Raw genomic sequence first — 27,943 nt, 5'->3', positions numbered from 1 at the left:
GAGATAAGATGGTGTTTGAAGCACCATAGATTCTAAAGCAAGTTGTCTTTCCAAATAGATATTTAGAGTTGACACTTAACCACTGTACCTCAAAAGTAGGAATTTTCTAAGCTGGGTGCAGTGGTACATACCTCAATTCCCAGCACTCTGGGAGGCTGAGTCAGGACGATTACAAATTTAAGCCCAGCCTGGGCAATTTAGTGACATGGCAAGATGCTGTCTCAAATTTAAAAATAAGAAAAAGGCTGGGGATGTTGTTCAGCATAAAGACCCTAGGTTCAATCCTCATTATTCAGAAAAAAAACTAAAATTTTCTAACTAAAACTTTTTTCATTTGGTGTTGCTAAAAAAGACATTCCCCCCCCCCCCAGGAGGATAAGATGTGAATTCTGACCCAGTATTGTGACAGAGGTATATTGCTCTAAAACTCACTGCCTAATTATCTTGGCATTCATTATTCTGTAAAATAGATTTTTTTTTTTTGTTTCTTGGAAATGTCAAATATGTTTCGTTTTCACTGAATGCAGTCAGATATGCAGTTAACCACTATGGGACATTTTAGAGTCAGATAATAAAGTTTGCCCTGCTAGACCTTATAATAGTACCTTATAATGTGTACTGCGGACGGCCTCATAGGAGATCCAATGTTACCATGTGGTATTCCGCAAAACATTCCATGGTGTATACTCATGGTGGGTGTGCAAAGCTGGAATGTTTGCATCCTCAGGAGCCTGTGTCCCAAGAGTGCACATCTGCTTAACCTGCCACAGTGACCCAGCTTGGAGAGGGTAGTCTGGGGACAGGATGGCACAGGTGATCGCCCAGAGTCCTGTCCTCAACCCCCACCTGGAAATCCAGCTGATGGCCGACACCTACAAGAAATAGCTTCATGCTGCTATTTGGCGGTCGCTCGGCTGTCAGCCTTGGAGGGCCAAGGTGGAGCAGAGCACAGCTGCTCTCCTCTGCTCCTCCCCAAATTCTGGATCGGACCTCAACAGGGCAGTCCATGGAGCTGGAGAGCTTTGCAGCCTGGATTTGAGAGAGACTGAGTTGTATCTATGTTTGGAAATTGGAGATAATGGTCTCTAGATCTGAGTGAGGACAAAATGAGAATGCATGTGAAAGTGCTTGGAACACATTTGAAGCCCCACAGAAGTATAGGAATTATTCTTTTTACCTGCCCCAAACTTCCTTAGTGTGAGCTATTTAGGTGAACATGTGTACACCAGGCCTGAAGACATTTTTCCATTTGCTTCTATCAGATCAAAGAAAAGAACATGCTAGATCTTTCCAGATCATCTTATGATAAATCCTGTATGGAGATCCTGGAGATGACACTGGTTATAAAGTCAGTGTTTATTCCTAGTCATCCCTTATGTCATAAATGAAAAGTACGATCTGGTATTGAGCATTTTTCTTTCTCTTTGTGACGGCTTGCTCTGTCATGCAAATTGATTGCAGTTTTATTACCAGTGACTTTATTTTTCAAGTCCTTTATACTTTGATACCTAAAAGTAGCCAATAGAAATTACTGAAGAATGCTTTAAGAGACTATATCAAAAACCTCACTGTGCATATCCAACATGTAAAAAATCCTCTACAAATTATTTTTTAAGTGAAAAGTAAGCAGAGTCTTGACACAAAGATAATTTTTGAACTTAGAGATAGGCTCTTGAGTGAAACTTTGACTTCTTTGTGTTTAATTAGACTTTAATTGCTCCATTTTAAAAGGTCACCTAAATTTGGAAAAGACAACTGATTCTAACCTTGACAATCTCATGGCTGCTGAATTTTATTAGAAAGGTTCAAGTACTTTTTTGCATGCACTTAGTACCACTTACCCATACTTTCACCACCACAGCACATACACACACACACACACACACACACACACACACACACACACACATACCAGTCTAGGGTCCTGAAGAAATGAGGCAATCATCTTTTAATGGATTAGGCTTTGCTTCCTAGTCTTACCTTCATCAGCTTGCCATGCGCAAACATCTTGGTCTATGTGAACCTAATTTTCTTCACTGCTATAATGGCACTGTTTCCCATGGGTCTATTAGAGGTGTTGCAGGTTGACTAAGAAAGTGTCTATAAAGAGCTTAGAGTCTCTAGAGATAACTGGGTCATGCATTAAAGTGACATCCTGTCTAGAGAGCTAAGATAGATGAGCTGGATAACTGGAGGAGAGGACTCAAGTGAAGGTAAGACCAAGGAACTCAACACCGAGGAACCTGGACTGGAACTACACAGGCTATTTTCCACCGCGCTATGGAGCTAGGAAGCTCCATGCTTTTTTTTTTTTTTTTTGTCTTTTTGAGACAGAGTTTTGCTATGTAGTTCAGGCTGGCCTTGAACTCACTTTGTAGCCCACGCTGACCTGGAGCTTGCAGTGAGCTAGGAAGTTACTTGTCCTGTGTATTATTTTTCCATCCCCATGGAAAATAGAGGTTAGTTCTAGAGTAATGGCTGAAAACTAGACAAAAAGCTCCACATGTCCTGCAAACCATGTCAGTTTATATTCAATACTGGGCAATGAGAAAACTAATTTTGCTAAAGAGTTTACAAAATTGTATCAGTCCGTGTTTGCAGTACATACTGATTACAACATGTGGAGAGTATGTTTATTGACACATTAAGAATTAAGGACACATCTTAATTCTTATAACTTTCCCTGTCCTGTTTGCTAAAGATTGGAACACAGACCATCTCTCATAGACCACTATTCAAATATAAGCTGTGGGGGCTGGGGATTTAGCTCAGTGGCACAGCACCTGCCTGGCAAGCGCAAGGTCATGAGTTCGATTCCCGGTACCGGAAAACAAAGCAAAGCAAAACAAAACAAAAAACAAATATAAGCTGAATTCTCATAATTTATATTATTATTTCTCTAAACTATATATAAACCATCATGGATTTTAAAAAGCAAGGATCACCTTTACTTTTGTGGCTTTTCTGAAACATCCACACAGAAATTTCAAATATTATAGAATTATTGGAATGCTTTCCCCTTTGGAGAGAGTATCATGGAATGAGTTTTGCATTAGAGTAACACAACAGCCTGAGCTGTCATGTTCCCATACGTGCCTCTGAAAGAAAAGGGCGACTATATACCAGTTTAGAATTAGTAAAGAGGGGGGAGATAAAGACACCCACGGAAACTGGTGCCACCACAACTGCTGCTGCAGCCTGCAGATAAGGCAGGGAGAAGCAAGCCCGCCTGAGCTCCTGAGCCTTGAAGCCCTTGCTCTGCCAGCAGGAGAGGAAAAGATCACCTCTGAAGGATTCACCAGCACTTTCCTAAGAACAGTTGAACAATGTTATGGAAGGTGAAAAGGTTTCTGTTCTTCAGTGTTTCAGGCCAAAATAAAAGTGCTCTTATTAGAATGAGTGCACTAAAAATTTGCAGCATCTCATAGGGACATCTTCCCAAAGCCTCTAGGATGTGAGTCGTTATGGCAGAATCTTGAGAGACGGGCTACTCAGTGATGGGGACTTGCAGAAAATGACAACTTATCTCCACCTCTAGCTAACACATCAGTTCCTTTAATGGACTAGTTCAGGGTCTCTTCACTCTTCTGATAATACTGAAGATGTCCCCAGGACAAAGGGACTTAGCTATTCCACATGGCCCAAAAGCAGGCAGGGGGTGATTTCCCCTCTTCTGTTTTCTCCTTACCCAATAGTCCTCATTCTTTTATAACTGCTCTCAGGAAAGATCTGCTCCACTCCTGTCTCCAGAGAAGCAGAAAGAACAAATAACAAAGGTTTGATGTGTTTTCTTTCTCCAGGGGATTTTCAGTGCAAGACTGAGGAATAAACTCTGCTTGTAGAACTGCACACACAGCTACCCTGTTGAGGAGGTATTTGGGGCAGCAAGGTGCTTATCCTGCTAGATGTCTCTCTGGTTCAAGCAAGGCAGATCCCGACAGGTTCCCACCAACACGGCACACAGCTCTCTTCCATCCCCTTTGGAAACCATACTTGTGTGCCTATGTTGTGTGTCACAATAAACAGCTGCTAGAAAAAGGCATGTCTCTTCTGGCGTTGTCTTGGGTTATGGTCTAATGTGACTTTTCAGCAGAATAGTTTCTAAGCTGACGTTTATCCCTGGCAGGGGTGGAGATATCTTACCTGGGAGAGAGGCCACTTGCTGAGGAGGGTCTCTGTCTTCAGAATGATTCCTTTTGTTTTTGGTACCAGGAATAAAACTCAGGACCTTGTGCTTGCCAGACAGGCACTTGTGCCACTGAGCTATATCCCGGCCTTCTCAGAATGATTCTTATAAAGAAAGCAAAAGATGTTTTTTTTTGGTATAATTGCCACGTATTATAGTAAGAAACAGTTAAGTATGAAACTGCTCTTCTTTCATTTATTCAGAAAATACAAGACTCTTTTCATAGTAGTGTCCCCTCTTGTATATCACAGACTATTTGTCTTATTTTACATTCTCGTTAAGCTTGTAGACTAGCGTCTGAGGAAGTGCTCCAAAACCATGGAGACATCAGCACAATCCTATTTCCCTGACAAATCTACCAGTCAAGGCACTTTGTCCCTCAGAGGATATCATGTTAGTACTTCAATGGCACTTTGGGTATGTTAAGATGAAAAATTAAAAATCACATTGTTTTTGAGGGAATAGGGCATACCATAAGTGCCATTATAGGCATTTGGACAAAATGTTTTTGGAAAGGAAAGAAGGAAATAATCAATTCTAACTTGGGAAGGAAATTATATTGACAGCAGCAATAATAACAGTAACTGCTATTTATTCAACTATTCAGTTAGGAGTCAAATATACACCAGAGCTTAATTCTGAGATAGACTGGTTCTATTTCAAATGGGGAAGAATTGCAGGATGGTTTTGTGCCAATGTTACCACTGACTGAGGAACAGACTTTCAGAAAGTCATTTACTGTACTAACCTCCTTCATTTTACTTTCTTCACCTACATAATGAGTACTTGTATATCACATATTTCATAGGAAAATTTCAGACAGAAACACAGAAAGAGTAAGCTAATTCCTGATAAATAGTAGTAGGAAGGTGTTGCTTTCTGTACTGACATTGCTACTCTAGCAAGTCTTGGCATCAGCTGTATGCATTGAAATTCACTTCACAAGAATATTTGGAGGAGAATTTAGGCTTTTTGAACTACTGGCATATTTTTAGTAATTTCAGATGGAAACATTTCAAAAAAGTTTTATTAGGTTCTGGTATATTCAGCTAAGCACACAGAAAACCGCTGATTTGGGGAATGCTATGCTAGAAGTTGGGATACAAAAGTGAAGTTAATCAGTCTTCTGCCCTTCCCACCTAGTGGGGGGAGCAGATGTTTTACCAAAATGCTAGCGTCATAACACGGTAATGAAATACTGGATTGGCAAGGAGACAATATAAATTCTAAATGTGAGGATTACAGAAGGTAATTATACTGACAGTAACACCAAGAGTTATAGAAGCAGCTGCAATTTTCTAAATTTATTAAATTCAAGATACACTAAATATGTTATGTGTTCTACTCCACGCTATGACTGAATGTTTGTGTCCCTTTAAAATGTACATTTTGAAACTCTGATTTCCACTGTCATGATATTTGGAGTTTGGGCCTTTGGGAAGTAATTGGGTCATAAGGGTGGAAGCCACACGATGGGATTAGTGTCCTTAAAGGTAAGCAACACAAGAGACATGCTCTCTCTTCACCATGCAAAGACGACTGTTGGTGGAGCAAAACTACATCCTAGCAGCCCCTTGAGCTTGGACTTTGAAGCTTCCAGCACTGTGGGAAGTAAGTGTGGGGGTATTTGTTATAGCAGCCTGATATAACATGACTTGGAAAGATAACATGATTATCTCCAAGATAACATGACTTGGAAAGGTGACACGGCTAGACAAAGATTTGAGTTTGGTTGTGTCTAACGTCAAAATCCATGTTCTTTCTCCTCTGCTACATTGTGCTGCAGGAGCAGCACATTCTAAGAGTGTGTGTAGTGATGTCCAAATAACTTTGACACTTTCAGAGAGAACGTCTCTCCAATACCAGCCACGAATCTGTGATACCTGTGCAATTTTTATATCACTGTAAGAATTCTCATATAACAAGCTGAGCTGTCAGGGAAAATCCTGTATTCATAATACTTATCTTAGAAAATATAGTCATTTTAAACAGTAAAAATTTCATGATGAACATGTGAACTGGCTATTTTCCAAGTAAAACATTACAATGCAATAGTTTTATGTGGTCATTCAAAGGTCATTGGAGGGGGAACCGAGCAGCCCTGCACACCAGCAGGTGTGAGGCCCATGTGGAGAACTACTCTCCATTCCCTGGGGCTTGGACAGACTGACCTGACCTAGTAACAGCAGCCAGCTGGGCCTCTTTCCCGTCTCCTTTTGAAAGGGTTGGAGAGTGGGGAGTAATCCCATCCAGCCATTCTCAAGGGCAGAGAAGGTCACTAACATTTGTGTATACACACAAAAGGTTTGCCTTTCATGACTTCCTACTGGAACCTACTTTGAATGTCTCTTAGAGTAAAGAGGCACTGTTTTGGGAATCTCCATTTTAATGACTATATTTTCCACTATATTTATACTTTGAATAAGTCTAACTGAAAAGTTGATTATGTGAAAAAGTCTTACAAAGATATAAAATTTGCACCACCATTTAGTTATGGTTTCTAAATCAATTGCTTTTACTGAAGAGAGTAAAAATTATCAGACAGTTGATGTAGCTTGGGAATATACTGCATTTATACTATACAAGGTGAATTTAAAATCTCACAACATGTTTTCTTGGTTATGTGAAAAAACTTAAAGAGCAATAAATTCCATCATATTCTTATTTTAGGATCTGATAGTAAGAAGGTGACAGGATTTTGGAAATGTTAATGCAAAGCAAACAAGACAAGATAAGGTGTAATTCTCCTGTGATCAGCACAGTACTTAAATGTGGTATTGGACCAGCATACGGAAGTTCCAAAATACAGAAGAAGCAACTTTTGTTTCCTCCATCTCAGTCAGTGGCCTGCATCCCTATCCTCACCACAGGCACAAAGGTTGTTCCAAGATGGCTGCCACGGTCACAAAGGATGATAAATGACTCTACCCGGCTATGGTATTTAAAGTTGTTCTTTAGCCTTTGCAATAGAATTTGGATTGTGCCAGCCATCTTATATTAGTCAGCCCAGGGGATTTTTAATGTTATTTTGAGCCAGATCTATTTTTGTTTAATTCTATGGGAACCACACATAGTTTGCAAAATTGCCAGAACTTTATTTTCCAATGAGTATTACTCAATTCTAAATAAGTACATTCCGCATTTTTATGCTGGTGGACATAGTAAGGGTAAGTTCAGTAAGGAATATCATTTAAAATTATGTAGTGTGGGCTTTTTCTTTCTTTTTATTTTTTATTTTTAAAATAAGTCTAGCATTCTGCGGATTGAAAGTGAGTTAGAGCGTTGCTTATTGTTTTTCAAAATGACACATTTTAAACAAAAACATTTTGAAAAAGTCACTAAGAAGTGATTCGTTACAAGTGTGGCTTGTGTGCCGACTTATGCCACAGTTTTGAATTGTATAATGCTCAGTGTGTTTATTCTTGCATAGAAGTAACTATATTCACTTGGTATAGGATATTATATTAATTGTAATCATTAGAAAGCTAGAATTACTTATTATTTCATTTAACAGAAAAAAGGAAACATTTTTTACCTAACTTTTAAAGTATGATATATGTGGAATTCTTGAGCTTATTCTCAGATGTGACAAGACATCTTGTTCTACCGTGCTGGGTGTCATAAGACGGATAGGAAGACAATTTCTCTTTGACCTAAGACAAGCAGATTATTTTCACCCGTAACAAAACTCCATTCCCAGAACTGGAAAAAAATAAAGCAGCAATCTCATTATAACAGAACACCTTCAAGTGTGTCAGGCCTTGAGAGATTCATATATGTTGAACTCTACTGAATGGAAACAGAAGCTTTGAGCAAAATAATATAAGTAAAATCTATAGAAAATGATGAATCCTGCACTAAAGCTTAAAAACCCCAACAAACAAAATTACAAAGCTTTACAAAGACTATTTTCAGAACACAGAGGTGAAAATGTTAGAGATTTTTAGTAAATGTCATTTGTTCTCCTGTGGAAAAGAAAAGAAAGCAGTTTTTTTTTGTTGTTGTTTTGGTGGTTGGATTTTGATCATAGAAGTAGAGACCATGAAAGACTGTATGACTTCTACTACTCGTGAAAGTAATTATTTGCCCAAATGTCTAAGCCATAAAATAAAATTTCATGTTTTATCTTGCCTTTCCCAGACAGAGATTTTCTTTTAAAAATTTTTAGGGCTGGATGTGTAGCTCCAAAACAGTTTTTTTTAATATAGAAAAAAATGATAAAGGGTAAAATTTAAATGGCTTGTAATCCCATTGACTAGATAACCCTGGTGACATTTTTAAAATTTCAGAGTAATACAACCACATGTTGGACTGGGGATTTAGCTCAGCGGCAAAGCGCCTGCCTGGCAAGTGCAAGGTCGTGAGTTTGGTTCCCGGTACCGGAGAAAAACAAAAACAAACAAACAAACAAAAAAATACAACCACATGTCCTAAAAGTTAAAATAATACTGAGAGATGTAAATGAAAAATGGATGTATTCTTTTTATCTCCTTGTCTCTCCCTAAAAACCAGTCTGTGTCCCCAAAGGAGAAATTGTTAAATATTTTTTGCCTACCCTTCCATAAATGTACCCACATATTTATTTGTTATATGTATATTTCTGTGGATGTATTTATGTATATAATTAAGATGTTATTCTATTATGTCCTGGTATGTTATTCTATTATGTCCTGATTTCACAAAGGTATATTATTCCATTGTGTCCTGATTTTTCATTTAATAATGTATGTGTAGATATTTTCTTTTTTATATTTGTAGATATTTTCATATCAGCATATGCAAAGTTACCACATCTTTATAGACAATTTTTATAGCTCATTATTTTAACAGGTATAAAATATTTCATTATATATTGTACTATAAATATATAATCAATCGTCTATCAATTGATATTTAAGTTGTTTTACTCTTTTAATAATCTGTGAAGACAGCATTTGAATAGTTATGAAAAAGCCTACATTTTAAATTTTGATAGGATTGTCTATAATTTATTAAATCTGTTTTCTTTCCCACCAAAAATATTGGAGATTTACTATCTCTCTGGGAAAGGTATACTTAAAGTTTAAATTTCTTACTCAAGAGAAATACAGTTTAAAGTATTATACCTTTAAGCTTTTGTAAAATGACAAAAAAATCAGAGTGTATTTTCTTTTGAAGAATATGTTGTCTTAGCTCATAATATGTAGATCCATGAAGGAAAAATAAAATATTCTGATATAGGTAAGACTGGATTAGCAAAGGTGGTTAATACTAGAGTCAAACTTCCAGGAAACTTCTTAAAGAATAAATTAAACTGATTACTCTCATGTTTAAAAAATAACATGCAGCTTTGAGAAAAGGGTTTTTCAACATAAAAAGAATTCTGGGGATTGGTGGTACAACAACATGAATGTACAGAAGTTTACTGAATTGTACTCTTAAGACTGGGCTGGGATACAGCTCAGCACTTAGTTATGGGGCTTTGGGTTCAACCCTTAGTACTGAAAAAACAAAAACAAAAACAAAACCCTAAAAAGTTAAAAAAAAGTTAACTTCATGCTTATTTTACTACAATTAGAAAAAAGATAATGCACACAAGTTATAATCTAAAAAGACAGCTATTTAAATATGAATTCAAGAATGTGAGGGAAGAACCTCACCAGGAACTCAGTTAATGTCATTACATACACAATCAGCTATGGCTCAGAATGCAAAGATTGCTAGCAATCGACTTAAATTTAAGGCAAAATGACTAATGTCAGCAACACTCTCCCCATTCTGCTATGGGACAGCCGTCTGTATCTAACAGCTACCTGGACACCCCTCCCACACCTGGCTGTGAAAGTAACTGTTCTCTGGGGCAAGCAATACTCAGTTGTCTCTATAGATAAGCTTGCAGTCATAGCCTCTGATCCCAAGTTGCCTGGCATGCAGATGACAAAGCTGAAGCCCGCAGAGAGGACCAAGATGCTCAGGTCACTCTCCTACACACACCACTCTTTCAAAGCACTGTATAATTACTTTTTTTGTTGTCCCTCACAGCCCCCAGCAGCACTGGAAAGAAAAGGAGAGCTCAGTCTCCAGGACCCAGGACTCAGGACCCAGGACCAATGGTTCACAGTGAATCTGAGGTGTGAGTCCTAACACCAGGATGGACAAATCACTGTTATAAAAACAAGATACTTGTATCTTAGGTGATTCACCATGAATGCTAGGAAATTAACTCATTGAAGTATTTCACAACATTCCTCCACTCTTCCAGGGAAGTCAGACAGGTGCTTGTGGGTACATCTTAGCAAAGAGTAGAGCTTCTCACAGCTGCTCAGTACAATCATTGGGAGAGCTTTTAAAAATCTGATGCCCTGGATCACCCCGGACCAGTGGGTCAGACTCTCTGAGGTTGCTCTGCAGGTGATTCTGACAAGCAGCTAAGGCTGAAAGTCCCTGGCTGAAAGGCTGTCAACTTCAGTTCCTGGGGGGCTTGCCTCCCCATCTCCTAAAAATATTGCCTTAGTAGGCCTAGGATTTTGCCAGATATCTACATTTCACCCCAACCCTGTGCTTCTTCTATGCGGCTCAGGTGCTGCTGATGAAAATGGTCTCCGGTCCATGCGTGATTACTACACAGTGACTGAGATTCTCGATGTTCATCCTTATCGCTTACCTCATCCGCTTCTCCCTGAACCCGGTCCCCTGGGCCTTGTACCGAAGGCGCTTCACCCCAAACTGATAATTTTTATTGCCTTGCCCCAGCACATGCCCAACAGCTTCACCCATCACAATGAGTCACTCCAAAATAGCCGCATAATGCATTGAAATCCTGAGCAAGGCTGAACAAGAATGGAAAGATTACGTCATGGTTTCTCCCTGTCGTGCTTCTGCTAACAACTCCTGGAGTTAGACTTGAAAAAACAACAAAGCCCTCCACACTCACCAAAATCAAAACGTATCGTTTGCATTGTTCAGCTGAGTCACAATGAGCTCCTTGTCTGCGATGAACCTGAGAGTATTTTTAGGTAAGTTTACAGGGAATTAGTTCTCTAAAGTTCGCATGTGTGCTTTTCCTTTTGAAGTTTTGTCCTCATTACATTTTACTGTTATTTTTTGACCATTGCTCTTGTGAATGTCACTGGAAATGCCGAACACGTGTGTTCTATGATTCAAGCTGCCAAGAGAAATTTTAAGGATATCGATGCCCAGAACGGAACCCTTACATACACACTTTATGATCTCCCCAGGCTCGCCTATAACTCTAACCACCCCTTTGAATAATCACAGCCCAATTTGAGGTGGTCAGAGTCAGCATTTTGTAGGGGAAGGAAAATAGGTTTGGGGTGAGGTAAACCTGCTTCAGACCCTCAGCCTTCCTTCTTCCTAGGCATGGGAGCCTTAGGCAGAAACTTAATCCTAGAGTCTCAGTTCTTTTCCTTTGGGAATGTGGGGCCACATTCCTGCCTAAGAGAGCTACTGTGGCAATGGTTAGATACAGCAGCGTTGAATGTGCAGGCTCCCTAAATATTAAGTTTTTTTTCTTTTCATATAATATAACATGAAAAGATGAGTATATGTATTTTTGTAACTCATCCTGCTCCAAGTAATTATGGGGAAGGAAAGATAATTCAAGTGAGTGTTCTAGGAGCCTCAGAGTGACCTCGGAAGGTCAGTCAACCAAGGGTGACTGGGTTGTATGCCACCATCAGGCAATGCTGGGCAGGGGGCACCTTGGGTGCTGAGTGGGAGCCAGGTCAGGAGAACTAAGGCTAAGCCAAGAAGGAGGTGATGCCAGGGTGACACCGAGGAGACCAACCAGTGCCGGGGGGCGGGGCGCGCAGATGCTAGTGCTAGGAGGCAGCAGGTCAGAGCTGAGCAGCCGAGTCCCTCAGCAGATGTGGAAGACGCCATCAGGGGCAAAGTGTCAGCGGCAAAGAGCAGCCGAGGAGCCCCAGTCTGCATCAGAGGAAGCAGGGTGCCTGCAAGGAGGGAGCCACAGCAGAAGGGCCTGGCCCAGGCGTCTGTGAGACAGGTCCCAACCCGCCGCCTTCGGAGCCTGCGTCTTCTTACGTCAGCCTGGTTAACTCCCGCTCTATCCTTTCGCATTGGTAGGTTTCCTTTTCCTGAGTGTAAATGTGCCCTCCTGTCATTGCACGCTACACCAGGAGGAGTGGCTAAATGAAGCCCAAAGCACAGTGGTGTAACACATTCATTGTAAACTCACACCCTGCTCCACTCCAAGCCTGGGAGGTGAGCAGGGGTGGGACCCGGCTTCCTGCAGTTACTCAGGAACAAGGCTCTTCTGGTCAATGGCTCCAACTTCCCCTAGCAGGGATTCTCAAACTCTTCTTTGCTCTTGTTCTCTTTTGCCACGTGGTCTTCTGGATGTTTTTATGAAATCTCGTGAATAGTAGCTTGGCGCAAGGTTTTCAACTGTGTACAATAAAATACTCAGTGTTACAAAAGGAGGCAATTAAATCTAATTCTGTTATCAAAATGATAAAAAAGTAGGTTGTGATAGTGGAATGGATGTGCTTCTTTATTAATGCACAGGCGTTTCTCACACAGGATGGGAGTCCAGACATCAGAACCACAGATAAACACCTGCCATGAGCTCTGTACATTGCTCTGGTTAGCTATTGCTGCCTACCAAACTGGACGTGGAATTTGAGGGCTCCAAACAGCTGTCTTATTCTACTCATGATTTTGTGGAAGGGAATTTGGGGAAATCTTTGCTGAATAGTTCAGCTAGGACCTACATGGCATCGCCAGGGCGAAGATGGATGATACGATTCCATTGCCTTCCTTGTTCTGGCCTTCGCCACCTCAGTGCTCCTGGAGCCCCGTCGCTACATGCTTGGGCTTCTCAGCTCAGTGGCTTCAAGGTGGTCACAAGTCTTAGGTGGCAGCTGACTCCTGAAAGCAAGTTTCAAAAGATGAGAATGGAAACTGAGAGTGTAAATATGGATGTTTTTCTAACTTAGTCTAGACTAAGACATTACCATGCAGGGAACACAATTCAAATGTGTGCCGTACTAAGCCTTAGAAAGTCACTCAACAAGGGCTGACTGGGGTGCATGTATCCCCGGCCAGTGCTAAGTGGGGACTGCAGAAGCCCTGCTGTGGAGTCTACTGGTCAGAGCACTCATAGAGTTCACCCAGGTCTGAGGAAGAGGTGACATACACCTTGCATCACAATGGGAGGGACGCCAAAGAGTGTGTGGCCATCCTGAAAAAAAACTCCATTACTCTGTGCAGCACTATGAAGTAGATGTCACTGTCACCATTGGACTGGTGAGGAGACTGAACCTCAAAGAAATGTTTTGTCCAAAATCACACACCTAGTGAGTTTGAAAGTGGGTCAGTCTGATGCCAATTCTTCCAATACTTTATCATTTCATTTGTCTTAAATCTACTACTGGAGAGCAATATGAGACCTATCAGAAAAATAAAAGAGTAGGGGGATGCAAGAGAATTCTGATTGTCTACAACATCCCTTCTCTCCCCCTTCCAAATCCATTTGGAATAGCAACGCACACTATGAAGGGTGCTACATACTACTTAACTACACTGCAGTTAAGTTTGACTATGTTTTGTCTAATGAGATGGAAGAAGTATTATTGTAACTTTCAGAGTGTCCTTAAAAAAATGTTCTTTATATATTCTTGTGGATGTCATGGAGACATGACTCAGGCAGCCATTTTGAAACATGCGGGAGCATGCTGAAGTGGCAGAATAGGAAGGACCTTAGCTCTTGACACCCACAAAGTCACCATCGTGTCATTGGGTAGTGCCTCTGGCCTCTGCTCAAGTGAAAGAGAAGCACACATATGTCTTGATCTAAGAACGGCTATGTAGGGTTTTCTGTCTCTCAGCTGAGCCTGATCCTAAATAATGTAGAAGAGGTGGACTCTTCTTAATTGTAATTCTATGGAAGTATAAGCAGGATGGCACTAACAAACCCCCATAGCTTTTAGAGAAGAGGTATCTGAGGGCAGCTCAAGAGCAAGAGGAAAACATAGTGTAGCTGTCCCCTTCAAAATACTACAGGGTAATCGGCACATTTTCCAAGGAACGGGAGGCAATGAGAGGCGAACTTGAAAGCTGTGTTTGTGTTTTATGGATATAAATAGGACTGCCCAGAGGGAAAGCCTATGACCCCCTCTATCATTCCAATGCCTCTGCCCCACTCATTCCAGATTCCAAGTCTTGGGCAACAACATCCAACTGGCCATGACTGGGTTCTCCACCTGGGTCTAGACTTCTGGGGATGGCAAAAATCAAGGATCAGTTCCTCCACTAAGATGTATGACGGAAGTCTTCAGATTCTCTACAGATTTTCACTACACTTGGCAGCAATCCTAGCCAGCTGTTGTGTTTATGTAAGAAATCCTGTTCACAGGTAGAGTCCATGGGATGAGGAGCAATTACAGTTAAACATGCCACCTGGCCCTATGATGGAACCAGAAGGGTAATCTCTACTCATGTGAATTCGAAATATTGGGGCATGGGGAATCAGAAATATTGCTTAATAATTTTTTTAAAAAATCTTTTTAGCACAAATTGTGGAGAAAATGTCCACACCCACGCCACTGGATGCCATCCTCCCAGTTAATGTGCTCATTCACAAATTCAAAAACCCTGGTTTTGACTGAGTCTATTGACAAACAGATGCTGACCTGGGTTGGATAGTGAACAAAGCTAGCAATGTTTTCTCAGGACTGATTCTGGGCCTGGTGCTCTTATTTCTTTTGGGGTTTTGTGCAGTGGAAAAGAGAGGTAGCTCATTACATTTCCAAAATGAATTTCAGCATGAGAAAAGACAGCCCCTTACTATGGAATGGGCTGTATTTAGGAAGAGAAGTTACCAGCAACCATCCGTAGAAATCAGGTTCATGTGCTAAAAGAAGAAATAACTGCTCTGAATCTCAATTTCCCTCAGTGAAAAGAATGAACCAGGAAGTCCCAAAGTTCCTTCTGGTTTTAGTCTTGAAGATTAAGAAAAATCATATGAATATGAGAGGCAAAGCTGAAAAATATTGAGCAGTTTTAGTGGTTCATATGTGCATATATTAAAAGGCTGATGAGTTGTAAAATAAGCTTAATGTAGTGGTTAATTTATACCTGTGGGTTAGCACTCTCAGTTGCAAGCAAGAGAAATTATGACTGATTTAAGTGAAAAGGGAATTTACTGAAAGTCACGGAATCTCCCGGAAGGCCAGGCTCAAAACTCAGATGAGAATCAGATCCTAAATCGTGTTACAGGATAGAAGATGGGAACGCTGCTGCCATTGTCACTAGACATTGGGTGTCCCTGCTGGCTCCATAGAGCACAGATGAATTCTTGACCACTATAGCATCTTTGTTTCAAACTCATTTGAGATTGAGAATCTTAGGCAGGTGGATCTGATTTGCCCAGACTGAGCTACCTGCCTGGGCCTCTACTTTCAAAGATGGCAAAAATCAAGGACCAGACCTTTCTGTGATGGGCAGTTCTGAAAACATAGAAGAGAGGTCCTTCTAAACCTCTACCTATTTCCACCACACCCAGCGTACTTCAGATAACTTCTCCCAGTCCAGAGATGGGAAGAGAAGGAATCGCTTTTTCTAGGAGTCATTATATCCTTCTACATATGAGGAAGTACGTATCTCTACTTAGAGTTTCACTTCCTAGAAAGAAAGGTTCAGAGTTGAAAAACAAATGCTTTTTTACTCATCAAAATTTACCAGTGTAACAGTTATATTGGAGGTTATATTGGAGTTTCTTCACGATAGATACAGTGGACATTTGTATTAGTTTGGTGAGCCCAGCTTAGGGTCTCCTAATGTTTGCAGAGTCCTCTACCTTGTGTTTTACTGGGACTCAAAGACTGCCAAGACTTGACAAGCCAAAAATTTAAGACACTTCCCTTTTCAGCTGTCATTGCAGCGGTGTTGGGCCTGACCAGACCCTGAGCCAGGAGCTGGGGACGCAGGAGGAGAGTGGTCAGGAGGGCTCTCTAGCAGCGGGGCAGCACAAGTAGTGACCCTATGGCAGCTGTAAGTGCTAAGAGCCAGTGGTGTTAGCAGTATAGGTGTCCAATGCTGGGTTCTTGTCAAAAGGGGTCCCCTCTAAACCAGTGCAATTTGGGGATGGTTTTCCTGGCTGCACAAGCATGAGCTTAGCTGTCCAGCCATGCTGCTATTCTGTGATATTCAATGTTGTTCTAATAATCTTTCTTTTAAATGAACCAAAGTAGGTTCCTGTTCTTTTTTTTTAATCTAACCAACTCTTAATGACACGGCCACAGTTAGGTATGAGGAAGGCTGAACAGTACAATGGTTATACTGAGCCTCCGTGCAGATGTCTACTAATAAAAGGTTCTAGCACAAGGGGAGAGGGGAAAACGACATTGGAACACAACCAATAACTCTTGCTTTAGTAAGCAGCAGATTGGTACTTTGGGATTAGATAAGAATATGATAGAATTTTCTCTGAGAATTGAGGAACGTAGTCACTTTTGAATGGCAGAAATGACCCTTGGTGTCTTAAAATGGAACCATTCTTCACTTATAATGAGATTGGTTGAGAAAAGGGACAGCTCGTTCTCAGCCTCAGCCTTAACATCTATATCTAAAAATAAAAAAGGTAAAAGACAGGACCAAAGGAAAGTTTAAAGGTCCCTTTTCAGGGCAGATTGCTGCAGCCAGCGTCGTATGCTTGGCAGAATACAGCGTGCCTATCTGAACGTTCCTCTGGGTTTTTGTAGAAAATGCAATGACCCGTAAGGAGGTCAGAGAGGCCTTGGGGCTGGAGGAGATAGGGAAAATACCAAGGGAAATTTACGGATGACAAATTCAAGGGCACACTGGGTGCAAGTTCAAAGCTGTGGAAATAGCAGCGAGGGATGGAGGGCACATGGTACGTCTGAGTTATCTTGCAACATGCTACTGGGGGCAAAGAGTAATGGGGCTCAAAGCCACTGGTGGCAAAGGCAGAGGGCAGTGGACAGAGAGTGACAGCTGGCTCAGACCTCCCGGGGCCACTGCTGCTCAGCTAAGAGGCTCCTGGCCTGACGCTTCTGACGACACTTTCTGAAGCACAGTCTCAAGCAGCTGATTTCCTGGAAAAGTAGCAGTGCTTGGCTTCTCTCCACTACTGTAAAAGTCTGAAGGACTTATTCTAGGCATCCCCTCTTCTCATGCTCTCGGTTTTACTACACAGACACGCCACCCAAGTCACCTACGTGTGTCAGATGGTGCTTGGCTTAGACTTCGTGTTTTTGTTTCTTTCTATTCTTGATCTATTGCGATTAATTTAATGTGAGGCAAGTCCACGGAGTACGTTTTTCAGAAAAAAGATAGCCGCAGGCCTACTTATTGCTATTGCTGGTACAATAACAGCTTTTGGAGCCTTCCCTGGTGTGCCACTGCACAACAGCAGCAAATCAATACTCGCCTCACAGGAGAGCCCGGTGGGCACAGTGGACTGGCCGTCTCAAGTTTGCCCTCTTCTTCCTTTTGGGGCCTTAATTTTAAACTTCCCCAAGCAGAGTTTTCAGCCTTAGATGTTCTCAGTGCCTCTGTGCTCTGTTTGCCCATGTTGTGATGGTTTTACCCTTGCTCTGGGGGATTTAGCTGGTTCTTCTCTGTGGTTTCCTTCATCCCCTGACCCCCAGCCGTTTGACTTTGTTTTTATTTCTCACATGCCTACCTCTCCCAGATCCAGTGTTGAGGAGGAGGGCATGGGCTCTCCATTCAGACAATCAGGCTTAAGTCCTTGCTTTACTGCTAACTCCCCGTGTGCCTTTGGACAAGTAGTACTTTGCCTACCCATGGTGCTTCCTCCTGGGTGCAGTGATTGTAATCGTATAACAGTGTTGTGAGCTTTAAATGACTTAATACACCTAAAGGGTCTGGTGCCTTGGGATAGCACCTGTCACATAGTAAGCACTGGGTGCATGTTAATCATATTATCATAAGTTTGACTATTATTATTTCCATAAGTTCTTTGTGGAAGTCTTCAATAATGAGAATCTGTTGGTATGTGTAGTGAGCCTACCTTCCTTTGTCTGGTGGCGATTCATCTCTTTATTCTGGGGAACTACCATTTCCATGGTTCTGCTAACCCTGGTCCCACCCAGATGTCAGGGCGTGGGGATAGGCATTGGATCCAGGCCTGGTCAATCAGGTGAGGTTATTCATCTGACAGCAATGATTGGTTCAAAACATGGCAGGACGAGCCAATCAGAATTCTCCTTTGGCAGCAACAGGCAGAACTTCATGAAACAGTCTTGTCTTGCTGCTAGAGCTTCCAAGCTGAGCTACTAAAAGCTCTGTGAGAAAGGCAGCCATCTTGCCTGTCTGCACAGAGGAAGCCCATTTGAAAGGGAGGCAATGAGGCCAAAACACAAAAGAAAAGCAAACCAAGAGGCAATGGGTGGGGGAGAGAGGAGGAGAGGGGAGCCTTTTGACTGATTTTGGCTGGCTGCTGACCTTCAGCAAGCTCTTACCCAGATCTTCCCAGTTTGGAAAGCCAGCAGAATCCCATGTTTTGCTTATGGTAGTTTGAGCTGAGTTGTCATTAGAACAGAAAGAATTGAAATAGAATAGAGACCCCATAGGGACAAGAAAGGAGGGATTCTCAGGCTATGAGAATAGCCCCTGTTTCTCACTAAAGGGCAAGGCATATATCCTTCCTTTCCTTCCAACAGTGTAAAAGTGCAGGGGCTGGGAATTTAGCTCAGCGGCACAGCGCCTGCCTGGCAAGCGCAAGGTGGTGAGTTCGATTCCCGGTACCGGGGAGGAGGTGGGGGGAAGTGCAACCTCTCCTTATCCCCTAATGTTATTGCAAGGACTGGGTGCCTTGTAACAGCACATGAGTGCAGTGGTTTCCCAAGACAATAACAACCCCTGATCTCTATCAAACACAAGGGAGAAATCCCTTAAAACATCAGGAAGCACTTTGGGAGGCTGAGACAGGAGGATTGCAAGATTGAGCCCAGCCTTGAAAACTGATTTAGCAAGACTGTTTCAAAACAAAATGGCTGGGAGTATTTCTCAGTACAAAGGCCTTGGGTTCAATCCCCAGTACTTCCAAAAGCAAAAACAAAAAAAACGCACAAGGTAAAGATTTCTAAAATTTTCCATTCTCACAGCCCCGTGGAAAATTACCAGACCCTAACTCATCCCAGCAGCCTTATCCAAGCTCGCCCCTTGGATAGCAGCCTGGTCTGATTTTCTCCACTTGGCTCTGCCCTTCTGCTCTTCTCCTCAAGCTGAAGTCCCTCCCGCACTTTCTCTTCCTTCTCCACCATAGCTTTGCCTACAAATTTGTGCTCTTACTCAAGTTTTAATTTCCATTACCACTGAGACAAGCTCCCAGCCCACTAGCAAAATCATGCTGTTTACGTTGGACTTGTCCTTCCCCATTCCTTCCCTCCTTTGGTCTGAATTTGGGCTGCTGGGGTCTTGGAGTCCTGCTTCTCCTCTCATCTTGGTTTAGTTTTGTACCTCCTGCTGCTTCCTCGTTTCCTTTGTTGTTGTAGTCACCAACTGTGACCTAAAATCACCACTTCCTCATTTCTTCCTAAAACTCTCCCACTTTTAAAAAGCACCTCCAGCAACTTCTCCGTTTCCCTGTGGTCAGATAAGCCCACACAATGTTTTCTCTTTGACTTTTTAAATGCTTTTATTAGTACGCGTTTGCAGTACATAACGATTGCATTCACCGTGTGGAGCTGGTCCATGGACGTGATGCATCTTCACTCTTTTTTCATCCTCTTCTCCGCTCCCTCTCTCCTCCTTCCCTCCATCTCTTGGTCTTTACATCTTTTGGACTTTTCTTCCACAACTTTGCAGATAGCTCTCTATGTCTTTCTTCTCTTCTGATCTTTATCTTGAGTGGTTTGTGTAAACATGTTCCTTTTCCACTTGTGTGTTACATGCCAGCGCTCACACATCTTACTAGCATTTTTTCCTCCTTTTTTTTTAAGTACTAAAGACACTGTTCTGTTATATTTCATACCTGAAACACTTCCTGACTTCATATTTTACTCTGATGGTTTATTGATCTCTCATCTCCAGCTGCTCCTTTTATCAAGTGAAGTTATCCGTCTCTAAATGAAAGTCACAGCAAGTATTTAATTTCATTTTCCTCACATCAGCAGTTCTGTTTCTCACATAATCCCTAGGTCAAGCCTCAACCCAGGCCCTTTATGTAGGGTTGTCAAATTTTCGTAGTTCTTGAAGGGCAAGCCACCTAGCTCTTCCTTGGATTGCAATTCTAACAAATAAATGTAGGGGTGAAGACTAGAAAATCAACATTAGACAAACACCATGTTAATAGCTGCTACAGATGAGAACCATTGGTGAGTGCTACAGTTAGTGGACAGAGTATAACAAGAAGCAGGATGTTTTCATGGTCTCAGAAAATCTCCCCACAAGATCTTAGTTCATTACAAAGGGGGCAAGTGATAACGTTGCCTGAAGAAATCTAGAAGACTCCACCTTGACCAAGTGGCAAGGTTAATGGCTTCATTATTAAGACACAGTAGCATCAGAAAACCATCACGTGGTGCTCTGAGAAGGGTAAAGCATTCTTTCTGTTTTGTTCTTGACAAAAATGTGTAGCCTCGCTCTAATCATGAGAAATGGTCCATCACCTTCAGTTGAGGGACACTCTATAAAATAACTGACCAGTGTTCTTCAAAAGTGTCAGGTCATGCAGGATAAGGAAAGACTGAGGAACTGTTATAGATTGGACAAGACTAATGAGACAGGACCACTGAGTATATCTGACCCTGGGCCCTGGACAAGAAAAGGACAGTAGAGGATCTTTGGTGAAACTTGGGTAAGATCTGTAAATCAGAGATGTTATTGTACTGATGTTAATTTTCTAATTTAGATTATTGTGCTGTTTTATAGCCTGAGCTACAGCATATGCATGGAGACTTTTAGATGTCATGAAGCTGTTTCTAATACGTGAGATTTGAGAACTGATCTAACTATATGGCAAAGGAGGTAAGTGTCCCTGTCGGTAATGACCTGGGAACCAGCTTCAGCTCGTCCCAGTAATCCTTTTGTCTTCACTCCTGATTGTAACATCAATACCTTGACAGTGGTCTTGTGATGGGCTGGACCGGGAGGGTGCCAGGTGTGGGCTGTGCCCCATGTCCAAATTTCCCAGCCTCACCTCCTGCTCCTCCCACTGCTGTGCTTCCTGTGGGCTTTAAATGAGCTCTATGGAGATGCATTTGAACCTGTGCTGTAACTGTCTCACTCTTGTCCTGGGGCTCCACTGATGCTGAGACAAGGAGTGTCTCCTGTAGTGGAACCCACTCTATACGTATGCATGCTCAGCCCGGGAGTTTGAGGGATTCATGACCCTCTCCCACATCATCTCTCTGGTAAGGAGTTCAGAGGGGCTTCTCATCAGCTCCTCTGAGGTCATGGCAGCAATGGAGCCCGAGTTGTCCCTGACACTGCCAGTTTACAAGATCCACTTCTTATAGAACCCAGCCTAAGATACCTTCAGTGAAAACAGTAAGATCACACAAAATCAGGACTATGATGAAAGTCTTTGATGTCTCATTTGGGGACAAGAGTGTCTATTGATCTTCATGCTCCCTGTCTCTGTTAGTGAGTTTTCTGCCACTAGGAAAAAATAACTCCTGAGATGATTAACTCCTGAAGAGAAAAGGTTTATTTTGGCTCAGGTTTGGAGGTTCTGGTCAATGATCAGTTGTTCCTGTTCCTTTGGACTTATGAGAAGCTAGCACATTATGGTGGAGTGACATAGTAGAGCAAGACCAGTCACATGATGGTCAGAGTCCAGAAGAGCGAGAACAATGGGGGAGCCAGGATCCACACCCTGAGCCCCTCGAAGGGAACACTCCCAACGACCCGAGCACCTCCGGCTAGGCTCCACCTCCTAAAGGTTCCTTTCCCTCCAATAGTGCTTTCCCGGAGACCAAGCCTTTACCACACGAATCTTGGAGGGGAGGGGGGACACTCAAAATCCAGACTGTAGCTTTATCCCTCTTTTCTCCTCTTCCTTTTAGTGGAAAGCAAAGTGGCTTTTCTACTATCAGCCTTCTTTCTTTTCTGCGGTGTCTACTCTAAATCTTCAGGCTCCCGCTGCTCTTCCCCTCCTTCAGTGGTTCCATTTGCAGCTGAAAGCTCATCCTCATTAGCTCCTTGGCTGAAGCCAGAAGAAAACTGTGCTGCTTACACAACTTTTCTGCTCTGTTTAAACAAACTCCCACTAGTCATTGGTAGCTGCTGTTGCCCTTGCAGCTTTCCTTCCTCCTAGAACTTCTACGTGTTTCGCACACTTAGGTCCCACCTCCCTGTACTTTCTGACCTGCTGACCTGCTCCTGAGCTCGCTGCTGTGTCCCATGCCGTGGGACGCTCTCTCTGAGCATGAAGGCTGTTCACCCTATCAGCCTCCTTTCACACAGGCCCCTCATGTGTGCGTGCTCTTTGGAACAGATGCTGTTGAGTGGGTAGGGAAAAGATCAGTGAAGAAATAGACCCTAAGGGCTGCTTGATTTGCCCAAGATTACAAGAATCCATTCATTTATTTGGTAAACATTTACTGAATATGAACTATGCAACACACATTGCTCTGCATAGCAATGAATAAACAGACAAAAAAGAATCCCTGTCCACACGCAGCATTCATTCCAGGGAATGGCAAAGTAGTCATGGGACTGAGAACTAAATGCTACGTCTCTTTACTTCTAAAATACAGTTTGAGGCTGGGTATAGTGGTGTACACCTGTAATCCCAGCACTTGGGAAGCTGAGGCAGGAGGATTGCAGTGAGTTCAAGGCTATCCTGGGCTGCATAGTGAGTTCAAAGCCAGCCTTAACTAAAACTAGACCCTGTCTCAAAAATAAATAAATATAAAAAAAATAAAATGCAGTTTGAACAGCTCTAATCTGGAAAATATGAACTCCAAAATGCTCTATCATCTCAAAGTCTTTGAATACTAAGCTGACACTATAAATTGCAAAGTCCACACCTGCCCTCACTGGTATGATTGGTATGATCACAATCAAAATGCAGATGCATAAAATTATTGTATAATATTATCTTCAGGCTATGTATATGGGGCATATATGAAACATAAATGAATTTTATGTTTAGACTTGGGTCTCATTCCTAAGACATCTCATTATGCATATGCAAATATTCAAAAATCAGAAAAACAGCTAAATCCAAAATACTTTTGGCCCCAAGCCTTTAGGCCTTTTCTCACTGTGTACTTTTTCCCCCTGCATCTGTGTCCTCCGTGGCAGGCATAGCGCTTGTTCTGCACCTCATGGCTAAACTTTCTTATTAGTCCCTGGCTCGTGATCACAATTTACCTTTGACTTTCATCTCTGCGCTCACCCAGCCTGAACCAGCCAGCCCTGGTAGACTGTAACCATAAAGTTCAATCCGTTCGTGGCCTCTGGCAGCTACACAAACTGCAACCCCCTCAGTGCCTCCTCCCACTTGTGCCGGAGGATCGTGTCTTCCCTTCTCTCCAAGGAACTGCAGCAGAAGTGCAAGGCCCGCCCATCCCCAAGGACGACTAGGTCCAGGGATTCAAGGACACTACAAAGGTCAGCCAATCGGTGTACAGCTCAGGTATACAGAAAGGAATACGTCTTCGATGTCGAGCGAGTGCAGTGTGAGAAAGCCAATAGCACCACCGTCTATGTGGGCCTTCACCCAAGCAAGGTGGTCATCACCTCAAACTGGACAAAGAGTGAAAAAAAATTCTTGAACACAAAGCAAAGTCTGGACAAGTTGGAAAAAAGAAAGGCAAATACAAGGAAGGGCTCACTGAGAAAATGCAGGAGTAAATATAACCTGTCCTGCAGTCAAGGTTGAGCTGAAGAGGTCTAGCCTAGTCTGTGCTTCTCTGGAACTTTTCAAGATGTCTCTGGAGTGTCTCATCACCTTTCTGTTTTGTTGTTGATATATGGATCTGTAAATCTACTCTTGCAATTTTGATGAATAATTTCATGAATAAATTTGGAGCTATTTCTCAACTCCAAAAATAAAAAATAAAATAAGATTTATCTTTGACCCACGTTCCCAGACCTCCCCAGGTTCTTCTCCACTGAGGATCTACTTGGAGGCTTAAATGGTCTTCAGTTTAAGCTGCTAAAAGATGTTCAATCTCCCTTTCCTGTCTCAGCTGCAACCATGGAGCCTAAAGGGCAGGAAATGGTACTTGAAGCAAGAGAGAAGATCAATTCCTAATCATGTTTTTACTCTGTGCTGCAGCTCTTATTCATTAATGTCTCTTCTTTTAGTGATTTGGAAAAGATTCACTTAATATTTACTGTGGCAAAAACCTCTCGCTATGCAATAGCCTGCTTTAAAACCACTATTATTAGCAGAGGTGGAATTAGTTAATGAGACCACTGACCACCAGGATGTCTCTGCCGGAGTAGTTCAGCTTTATGGATGAACCAGTTAGATGATTTAGCAAGAGGCTGAAGGAGATAGAATCTTTCTTATATCCCCCCATTCCCTGCAAAGGCCATGGAAAATGACTGAGTACTTTTTTAGTTCAGCATGTGCTCTCTCTGGGAATTTGCCATTGTTGTTTTTGAAGATAAAGACATTTGGACTGTAGGATCCAGGTGGATTGTTATCTGACTTTGCTGTTTCCTAACAGAAGTTTGGGCAAGGGTCTCTCTGCTTCTGGACGTATTTGAAAGATGGAAAGAGACTTGGCCTTCCTCTACAGGGGGTCCTGATATCTTTCCTTCTCCATTCTCTGTGGCTCACAAGGTGACTACATAAGCCGATCTGAGGGGTATAAGAGCTCTTTCATTTGGAAGATATGGTCCCTGAAAATTGACCTCTAGGGCTCATTTCCTTTGGATTAAGTATTAACCTTTTTTTCTTTGTGGTGCTGGGGATTGAATCTAAGCCCTATGAATGCTAAGCATGCTTACCACTGAGTTGCACTCCCAGCTCCTACGTTTCTAAATAGCTTCCAACATGAAATACTTCCTGGCAGGAAACACATTAGAGTTTCATCACACCAACCTCCTTTATTTAAAAAAAAAAAAACAAAAAAAAAAACAACTGGCTGGAATGAGCTCTAATATCTATCTTGATGCAAGGGAGGGAGGCAGAGAGCCTTGGGAGATAAGAGGTGCAGCTAATGGAAGCAGATACGATAGTCCCAAGGACTAACGAGGGCTGGCTGACCCTTGGTGATTACCGAGGATGTCATTAAGGACAATGGCTGTCTTTTATGTGCTAGGAATTAGGACGTGGAGTAATGGTGCTGCTTCCCAGAGTGAGCCCCCTTTGGCTGCTACTCCCCCAGATTAAGTAGTATTCTTCAAAGGTTTTTCCTCACTCCAAGTTAAGCCGGACCACTGAAGCTCATCTGGGTTTAAGTGATCCCAGAGAATTGGCAATAATGACAAGTTGGCTTAGATGGAACTGATTTTACTTTGGTTTTCTACTAAGCAGTAGAAAAAAAGCAGCACACAGGATGTAAACAAGATCAGTTTACTGGCATGTGGAAAGGCTCCCGGGGCCCCTCTTTATCTTACCTATAATGGCCTTTCCAGAGTTCAATTCTATTGCCAGCTTGTAAAGAGGCCTCATGTTGCAAGTCACTAGTGTGTGTGGCAAAGCCTTTAGTACCCAGGAAGCTCCATATTCTCTGACTTTCTGTCTGGGTTTGCAGCTTTGAAAGTTTTACTTTTCTTTCTTTTTTTTTTTTTTTTCCAGTAATGGGGATTGAACCCAGGACCTTTGCACTGTGCTACATCTCCAAACTTTTTAAAGAATTTTTAATTCTGGGTCAGGGGTCTTACTCAGTTGCCCAGACTAGGCTTGAACTTGCAATCTTGCATCTTATTGAGTTAGTCACAGAAGAGACCTCCCCTTATCTACGTGTATGGTTTTGGGCTGAATTTTCCACTGATGTTTGCTAGGGATGATGGCCCCCTGCACATGCCTGACCTTCCAAGGGTGGGACACACTTCTACCAGCAAGAGCAGCCCATCTTGTGTTTAACCTGCTTGACAGGAAGAGAAGAATATCTTTTGGACTTTCTGGAGAAGGGGCATTTCTTACCTTCCCCAAGAAAAGCAGGGTTCCAGGCAGTATTTTTTTCAAACGCATTTTTAAAGTGTTAATGGAAAAATAACAAAACAAACTTGCAGCATAGGTTACTTTACATGACTTAAAGGAGTTTCCAATTACTACAGTATGTACTGAAATGGTAGTAAGTGTATCTGCAATTTATTCTTTTTAATTTCAAGCATCTCATTGCCAGTGCCTAAATCAGCAGCCCTTGAGGAGTATATTTTGCCTTTAAAATTGTAAATATCATGGCTCCTTTGTCTTTCTTACTGATACACTTTTTAAAATGCCTGTAGCAGTCTAAGAAATTACTTCTGTACTTAAAAGGTAAAAATGTGATTTTTTTCTTCTTTCTAGCCCCCCTATCTGTTTTGGAACAGGCTGTGGCTCTGGGTGGATTCTTCTGATACCATAGTTTTGGTTGTACAACATTTTATATCTTAAATGGAAAAGTCTCCTTTACTATTGTTCTCTAGAGTGGGAATTCTCTGGATATCAGTGAATTCTTTTGGTTATGTTATTTTGGTTCAATTGCCATGCATGGACATCACCTGGAAGTTTTCTAAAATGCTTGTGTCTGGTGTGACCCATGGAGCGGGTGCCCTGCAGACTAACTTGCGTGTCAAGGATGTGCATTGTGAGTTCCGTCCCGAGAACCCATTTGGAGGGCAGATCACTGACTCACAGAACAGAGTTTCTTCACCACAGTGCTATTGCCCTTTGGGTCAGACAAGCATCTGTTGTGGGGCTGTTCTTGCACTGTAGACTATTTAGCAGCACCCCTGGCCTCTACTCACTAGATGCCAGTAGCATTCTCATCTTCCTCCCAATGTGATAACCAAGAGTGTCTCCATCCATTTTGTCTCCTGCAGTAGTGGATATGAAAACTTTGCCTTAAACTCTCTGTTCTTGCCAATTCAGATATTCTGGCCATCCAAGCATCCTTGTGAACGACAGGTTTGTATAGGGGACCCTAGTCACAAATGTAGTTTTCTGAGGACTCTGTATGATCAAATGAGGTTTTTGTCACATCAGGCCCTAAGTACCCATGATCATTTCCAGTGCTCAATTGTTTATTTGACTAGACCAGACTTTTTTTTTTAAGTCATTAAAATTAGTTGTTGACATTTACAATTTGGGATGTCCCATTCTAGATTTGCTTGAAAAATTGGAAGCTGTGATAACATCACCCTACATTTCTGGGACGCAGGAATCCACTAGAGTAGAATGGATTGGCAGTCACTGGAGTCCCCCAGTGGAAGGACCTCAGTCATGCGCAGTGTGCCTGCCTGGCTCACACATTTGCTCAATCTGCATGCAGTTCTTGTTTTAGAGCTGAACTCCAGTAGCTGAGGCTGGAGCATTCCATATGGAATGATTCTGCCGAGGTTGGCAATTTTGACGTAAACTCTTGAATGTACTCAAAGATTAATTTCATTGTAAGGCAATGGGCCAAATGTTCTCAGCTCCTGTGATCATGCTAGCTTCTCATGTTGTAACCCAAAGTTTATGTACAGTTTGATGTGCTTCCTCTTTGAGAGTAAAGCCTGGATGCAAGGCATTCAGTTTCTTTTGTTAATTGGTCATATTAAACACGTACTTTTTGTTGCCTTAGTAATGTAATTCTGCCTGTCTGTTGAGAATTCTCTCAAGTGCTGGCTCTTAATCTGGCTAATGGACCATTTTTAGGGAAC

General features: G+C 42.1%; 1 long non-coding RNA gene across 1 annotated transcript; it reads right to left on the bottom strand.

The window, feature by feature from the left end:
• Nucleotides 1-11,463: 11,463 nt before the first annotated feature.
• LOC102029945 lies at nucleotides 11,464-13,308 on the bottom strand. Its single transcript, XR_259836.2, has 3 exons — nucleotides 13,159-13,308; nucleotides 12,916-13,072; nucleotides 11,464-12,589 (listed from the first exon to the last, which is right to left on the bottom strand). It is a non-coding gene; the product is annotated as an uncharacterized LOC102029945 (long non-coding RNA).
• Between the last annotated feature and the right edge of the window lie 14,635 nt (nucleotides 13,309-27,943).

This window comes from Chinchilla lanigera, unplaced genomic scaffold (assembly GCF_000276665.1).
Source record: "Chinchilla lanigera isolate Chin_1 unplaced genomic scaffold, ChiLan1.0 scaffold00009, whole genome shotgun sequence".
NCBI classification, from domain to species: domain Eukaryota; kingdom Metazoa; phylum Chordata; class Mammalia; order Rodentia; family Chinchillidae; genus Chinchilla; species Chinchilla lanigera.
This window is presented reverse-complemented; position numbering and strand designations above follow the sequence as displayed.